This window comes from Triticum aestivum, chromosome 6D (genome assembly GCF_018294505.1).
Source record: "Triticum aestivum cultivar Chinese Spring chromosome 6D, IWGSC CS RefSeq v2.1, whole genome shotgun sequence".
NCBI lineage: Eukaryota > Viridiplantae > Streptophyta > Magnoliopsida > Poales > Poaceae > Triticum > Triticum aestivum.
In genome coordinates this window covers 89,669,108-89,676,762 of record NC_057811.1, presented here as the reverse complement: position 1 = coordinate 89,676,762, position 7,655 = coordinate 89,669,108, and the positions used below count along the sequence as shown (strand labels likewise).

Genomic DNA, 7,655 nt, shown 5'->3' with positions numbered 1-7,655 from the left:
CCATGTCCGATCATCATGTGAGATGGAGTAGTTTTCAATGCTGAACATCACTATGTTGATCATATCTACTATATGATTCACGCTCGACCTTTTGGTCTCCAGTGTTCCGAGGCCATATCTGCATATGCTAGGCTCGTCAAGTTTAACCCGAGTATTCTGCGTGTGCAAAACTGGCATGCACCCGTTGTATGTGAACGTAGAGCTTATCACACCCGATCATCACGTGGTGTCTCGGCACGACGAACTTTCGCAATGGTGCATACTCAGGGAGAACACTTGTACCTTGAAATTTAGTGAGAGATCATCTTATAATGCTACCGCCGAACTAAGCAAAATAAGATGCATAAAGGATAAACATCACATGCAATCAATATAAGTGGTATGATATGGCCATCATCATCTTGTGCCTTTGATCTCCATCTCCAAAGCACCATCATGATCACCATCGTCACCGGCGCGACACCTTGATCTCCATCGTAGCATCGTTGTTGTCTCGCCAACTATTTCTTCTATGACTATCGCTACCGCTTAGTGATAAAGTAAAGCAATTACATGGCGATTGCATTTCATACAATAAAGCGACAACCATATGGCTCCTGCCAGTTGCCGATAACTCCGTTACAAAACTTGATCATCTCATACAATAAAATTTAGCATCATGTCTTGACCATATCACATCACAACATGCCCTGCAAAAACAAGTTAGATGTCCTCTACTTTGTTGTTGCAAGTTTTACGTGGCTGCTACGGGCTGAGCAAGAACCGTTCTTACCTTCAACAAGGACCGGGCGTAGCCACACTCGATTCAACTAAAGTTGGAGAAACTGACACCCGCCAGCCACCTGTGTGCGAAGCACGTCGGTAGAACCAGTCTCGCGTAAGCGTACGCGTAATGTCGTTCAGGGCCGCTTCATCCAACAATACCGCCGAATCAAAGTATGACATGCTGGTAAGCAGTATGACTATTATCGCCCACAAGTCACTTGTGTTCTACTCGTGCATATAACATCTACGCATAAACCTGGCTCGGATGCCACCATTGGGGAACGTAGTAATTTCCAAAAATTTCCTATGCACACGCAAGATCATGGTGATGCATAGCAACAAGACGGGAGAGTGTTGTCCACGTACCCTCGTAGACCGAAAGCGGAAGCGTTATGACAACGCGGTTGATGTAGTCGTACGTCTTCATGATGGACCAATCCTAGTACCGAACGTACGGCACCTCCGCAATCTGCACACGTTCAGCTCGGTGACGTCCCACGAACTCACGATCCAGTAGAGCTTCGAGGGAGAGCTTCGTCAGCACGACGGCGTGATGACGGCGATGATGAAGCTACCGGCACAGGGCTTCGCCTAAGCACTACGACGATATGACCGAGGTGGATTATGGTGGAGGGGGAACCGCACACGTCTAAGAGATCAATGATCAACTTGTGTGTCTATGGGACGCCCCCTCCCCCGTATATAGAGGAGTGGAGGAGGGGGAGGGTCGGCCCTCTACTATGGCGCGCCCTGGGGAGTCCTACTCCCACCGGGAGTAGGATTCCCCCCTTTCCTAGTAGTAGGAGTAGGAGAGAAGGAAGGGGAAGAGAGAAGAGAAGGAAGGAGGGGGCGCCGCCCCTCCCCCTAGTCCAATTCGGACTAGGCCTTGGGGGGCGCGCGGCCTGCCCTGGGAAGCCCCTCTCTCTCCCCTAAAGCCCAATAAGGCCCATATACTCCCCGACGAATTCCCTAACTCTCCGGTACTCCGATAAATACCCGAACCACTCAGAACCTTTCCGATGTCCGAATATAGCCTTCCAATATATCGATATTTATGTCTTGGACATTTCGAGACTCCTCGTCATGTCCCTGATCTCATCCGGGACTCCGAACAACCTTCGGTACATCAAAACACATAAACTCATAATACTGATCGTCACCGAACGTTAAGCGTGCGGACCCTATGGGTTCGAGAACTATGTAGACATGACTGAGACTCATCTCCGGCCAATAACCAACATAGGAACCTGGATGCTCATATTGGCTCCTACATATTCTACGAAGATCTTTATCGGTTAAACCGCATAACAACATACATTGTTCCCTTTGTCATCGGTATGTTGCTTGCCCGAGATTCGATCGTCGGTATCTCAATACCTAGTTCAATCTCATTACCGGCAAGTCTCTTTACTCGTTCCGTAATGCATCATCCCGCAACTAACTCATTAGTTACATTGCTTGCAAGGCTTATAGTGATGTGCATTACCGAGAGGGCCCAGAGATACCTCTCCGACAATCGGAGTGACAAATCCTAATCTTGATCTATGCCAACTCAACAAGTACCATCAGAGACACCTGTAGAGCACCTTTATAATCACCCAGTTACGTTGTGACGTTTGGTAGCACACAAAGTGTTCCTCCGGTATTCGGGAGTTGCATAATCTCATGGTCATAGGAACATGTATAAGTCATGAAGAAAGCAATAGCAATATACTAAACAATCAAACGCTAAGCTAACGGAATGAGTCAAGTCAATCACATCATTCTCTAATGATGTGATCCCGTTAATCAAATGACAACTCATGTCTATGGCTAGGAAACTTAACCATCTTTGATTCAACGGGCTAGTCAAGTAGAGGCATACTAGTGGCACTCTGTTTGTCTATGTATCCACACATGTACTAAGTTTCCGGTTAATAAAATTCTCGCATGAATAATAAACATTTATCATGATATAAGGAAATATAAATAACAACTTTATTATTGCCTCTAGGCATATTTCCTTCAGACCCGGGCGTGGGCGATGTTGCGAGTGGGGTACGAAGCGCGGACGGTTAGGTGGCGACACGTCAGGGCACAGCGGAACCGCGACCAAGAGTGTTTCCGTCTCACTGGGAAAAGTCAGTGCGCTGAGCTGGAAGGTGCCCTTCAGTACCGGTATTCATAACCGCGCTAGCTTATGAATTATGATGTGTCCCCTCACGTATCATGATCATGAACTGGCGGATCAAAGGCGTTTAGGAGAAACAATAACACGACACGAGATTGAACAACAATATAACACACACACAACAACAACAACAACAACTTAATTCCTCTGATCAGTGTGTTGCAGAATTATGTTTTCTCACTCCTTTTATTCCCAAGGACCAAAGGAAACAGATGACAACAGCTAAGTAACATCATCCATCCGGGGCAACATCTCAGGTTTCACTATATTTATTTCAAGAGATAATGGCTCGTCACAGGATTGTACTAGAGAGAAGCCATACAGATAAAATCTGGAGGAATAGCTTGATCGCGCAAGATGGTTTAGCTCCGACACCTTCTTCTTCTTCACGCCTTGGCAGGACCAGAAGCTACTGCACCCAGCCTCTTTGCGATCTCGGTGAAGGTCGGCCTCTCTGATGGTTCATTGGACCAGCACTGCTCCATGAGGGATCTCCACCATTTGTCACATTCCTCGGGCACTTCAGGTCGCAGGGTGTTGGTCGCAATCCCACCTTCGCACATATGAGGAACAAATTGAAAGGATGCATGGGAGAAGAACGACTGCAAGACATCTCAAGGCGAGGACTGAGAAGAACTAATCTATGATCTGCCCATAGTGCAAATCAGAATACAGCTCTTTCCCTGTTATAAGCTCCCACATGACGATGCCGAGCGAGTTCACATCCACCTACATGAATCACAACATCAGTAATGAAAATCAGAAGGGGAAAGCCCTTCTTTGATAAAAAACATGAATCAAAACAGATAGAGGTTTTTCAGAGAGGGGAACCACATCGCATATCCAAAGTGAGGAACCGATCCAAGGCACACTGCCTTGGATGCCATCCATGAGCTCGGGTGCCATCCAAGGCAGTGTGCCACGCACCCCCCCTGAAACAAATGTTCGGCATTTTACCTTTGCGAGGCCCAGATCACATACCTTGCATATGGGGCGTCGTGGGTCTCTCAGATTGAGCAGAAGGTTGTCACTCTTCAAATCAAAGTGCATGATTTTTTTGCGTGCAGATATTCCATAGAGATTGCAATGTCCATTGCCACAAGCAGCCTTCTATGCTGATTCATCCTACAGACAAAAAAATTCCAAGATGAAATTGATGTGTGAACTAATTGAGTGTTTGTGTGTTTCAGACTTACTTCCCCTTTCCTTGCAGAACTTGTCGAAGGGAACCATCCTCAACGTATTCTGTTACTGTCGCAACAGAACCACCAGGTCCATCAAGCACAACACCGTAGAATGTTACAGTTCCAACTTGAAAGTTAGTGGTAGAGCTTGACAAAAACTCTCGAAGGGGCGAAAGACAAATTATGATTGTTTTGGGGAGGGAGGGGGAGGGGGCGATGCCCCCCCCTCACTTGTACTCTTTCTTGCCCTCCATAGAAGACAATAGAGGAATAGTCCAATAGCAAGCACAACAAGGCCAATGATCGATAGCACAATGGTTAGTACACGACCAATTTTACTTGCTTCATTATCCACCAAAATGTAGGTTAAGTAGTGAGTAACTGATCGATTGTCGCCTAGCTATTATATGTATGCAACAAACTGAAATGAGCTGGCTCATCGATCGTGTGCTTAGGTTTATGTTGATCACTGGAGAAGCCGTGGGTAGCTAGACCAGCCGACAGTTCAAGCCTTTCGTGGTTGCATCAAATGATGATGGCGCTTCCTCATCGTTCTCTTTCTGTATGCGTTACTTTTGGAAAACCATCTCACGGTTATTGTGTTGTTAAATGATGGTTTTTGCCGATACTTTTTGTTAGATGGATTTTTTTTTCAACATGTCTTTATTCTTTTTTAATAATTTTGTTCTGTAAAGTATCGTCGTTTTGACGTACTTTAATTTGATATTGCGTTACTACAGATGCCGGTTGTACTAATGTCAACTTGATACTTACGTATAACCCTTGATCGACACAAACTAAGTCGATGGACGGCCACCGTATGTTTGCCCGAAAACTATTATAGACTAGCCGTTAATTGATATTGTATAGGATTGTTCATTTGTAAGCTAGTTGATACTTGGTAGGTATATTCTTATGTCTACATTTTATATTCTGTAATGTACATATGTTAAAAAAATTGGACTGCTGTCTCACCTTTCCGCTATCATTGTAGGGTCCGTTTGGGAGCTCCCTTTTTTTCAAGTATTTTGTAATACTTCAGTTTCTAAAAATATTGAAATACTTCATAGCGTTTGGATCCAATAAATATTGTGTTTTACAAACTAAGGTATGGTATAAAACATCAGTTTTTTGCAATAACAAAAACTTCAATCCAGACCACTTTTTTCTGTAAACTGAAGTATTATACAAAATTGAAATATCTGTTGCCCAATCACTCAAATACTTCATTATTGGAATACTATTGTTTTAAAAAAAACTGAGAATTGTCTGGTACCAGTCATCAACTAGCAAGAACTAATGACTAACGGAACACAACATGTACTAAAGTTTAGTTAATTGAGATATATACAATCATGTGGACTTTTAGCGTCTCGGATAATCTTGGTACCGTATTAACCAGGGGCGGATCCGGGGGTGCTAGCAGGGGTCAGACCCCCCCACCCCCCCACACACACACACACAATTTTCAATAGGTCCCCATTTCCTTCAATAGCAGTGGTTTTAACCCCCGAGCGGTTGTACCGCTGGGATGGCGGTTGTACCGCTTGTCCAGTTCAACCGGCACAACCACCACCCCAGGGGTGATACCCTGGGGTTGCCGCTCCCAGGTTCATGCCCAGCGGTTGTACCGCTGCCCCCGGGCGGTGGTACCTGTTGGGGAACGTAGTAATTTCAAAAAAATTCCTACGCACATGCAAGATCATGGTGATGCATAGCAAAGAGAGAGGAGAGTGTTGTCCACGTACCCTCGTAGACCGAAAGCGGAAGCGTAAGCACAACGCGGTTGATGTAGTCGTACGTCTTCACGATCCGACCGATCCAAGTACCGAACGTACGGCACCTCCGAGTTCAGCACACGTTCAGCTCGATGACGTCCCGCGAACTCCGATCCAGCAGAGCTTCACGGGAGAGTTCCGTCAGCACGACGGCGTGATGACGGTGATGATGTTGCTACCGACGCAGGGCTTCGCCTAAGCACCGCTACGATATGATCGAGGTGGATTATGGTGGAGGGGGCACCGCACACGGCTAAGAAATCAGGAGATCAATTGTTGTGTCTTGGGGTGCCCCCTGCCCCATATATAAAGGAGCAAGGGGGGAGGCCGGCCGGCCCTTGCAGGGCGCGCCAGGAGGAGGAGTCCTCCTCCTAGTGGGAGTAGGACTCCCCTTTCCTAGTCCCACTAGGAGGGGAAAGGAAGGAGATGGGGAGGAGAAGGAAAGAGGGGGCGCAGCCCCTCCCCTAGTCCCATTCGGAGCAGGCCCATGGGGGGGGCGCGGCTAGCCCTCGTGGCTTCTCCTCTTTTTCCCTAAAGCCCACTAAGGCCCATATGTCCTCCCGTATTCCCGTAACTCCCCCGGTACTCCGAAAAATACCCAAATCACTCGGAACCTTTCCGAAGTCCGAATATAGTCGTCCAATATAGCGATCTTTACGTCTCGACCATTTCGAGACTCCTCGTCATGTCCCCGATCTCATCCGGGACTCCGAACTACCTTCGGTACATCAAAACACATAAACTCAAAATACCGATCGTCACCGAACGTTAAGCGAGCGGACCCTACGGGTTCGAGAACTATGTAGACATGACCGAGACACGTTTCCGGTCAATAACCAATGGCAGAACCTGGATGCTCATATTGGCTCCCACATATTCTACGAAGATCTTTATCGGTCAAACTACATAACAACATACGTTGTTCCCTTTGTCATCGGTATGTTACTTGCCCGAGATTCGATCGTCGGTATCTCAATACCTAGTTCAATCTCGTTACCGGCAAGTCTCTTTACTCGTTCCGCAATGCATCATGCATCCCGCAACTAACTCATTAGTCACATTGCTTGCAAGGCTTATAGTGATGTGTATTACCAAGAGGGCCCAGAGATACCTCTCCGACAATTGGAGTGACAAATCCTAGTCTCGATCTATGCCAACTCAACAAGTACCATCGGAGACACCTGTAGAGCACCTTTATAATCACCCAGTTACGTTATGACATTTGATAGCACACAAAGTGTTCCTCCGGTATTCGGGAGTTGCATAATCTCATAGTCATAGGAACATGTATAAGTCATGAAGAAAGCAATAGCAATATACTAAACGATCAAATGCTAAGCTAACGGAATGGGTCAAGTCAATCACATCATTCTCTAATGATGTGATCCTGTTAATCAAATGATAACTCATGTCTCTAGCTAGGAAACTTAACCATCTTTGATTCAACGAGCTAGTCAAGTAGAGGCATACTAGTGACACTCTATTTGTCTATATATTCACACATGTACTAAGTTTCCGGTTAATACAATTCTAGCATGAATAATAAACATTTATCATGAAATAAGGAAATAAATAATAACTTTATTATTGCCTCTAGGGCATATTTCCTTCAGTCTCCCACTTGCACTAGAGTCAATAATCTAGTTCACATCGCCATGTGATTTAACATCAATAGTTCACATCACCGTGTGATTAACACCCATAGTTCACATCGCCATGTGACCAACACTCAAAGGGTTTACTAGAGTCAGTAATCTT

At 45.8% G+C, this 7,655-nt stretch overlaps 1 pseudogene; it reads right to left on the bottom strand.

Moving 5' to 3' along the window:
* Positions 1 to 3,321: 3,321 nt before the first annotated feature.
* LOC123142472 (serine/threonine-protein kinase CTR1-like) lies at positions 3,322 to 4,373 on the bottom strand (annotated as a pseudogene).
* Positions 4,374 to 7,655: the final 3,282 nt, after the last annotated feature.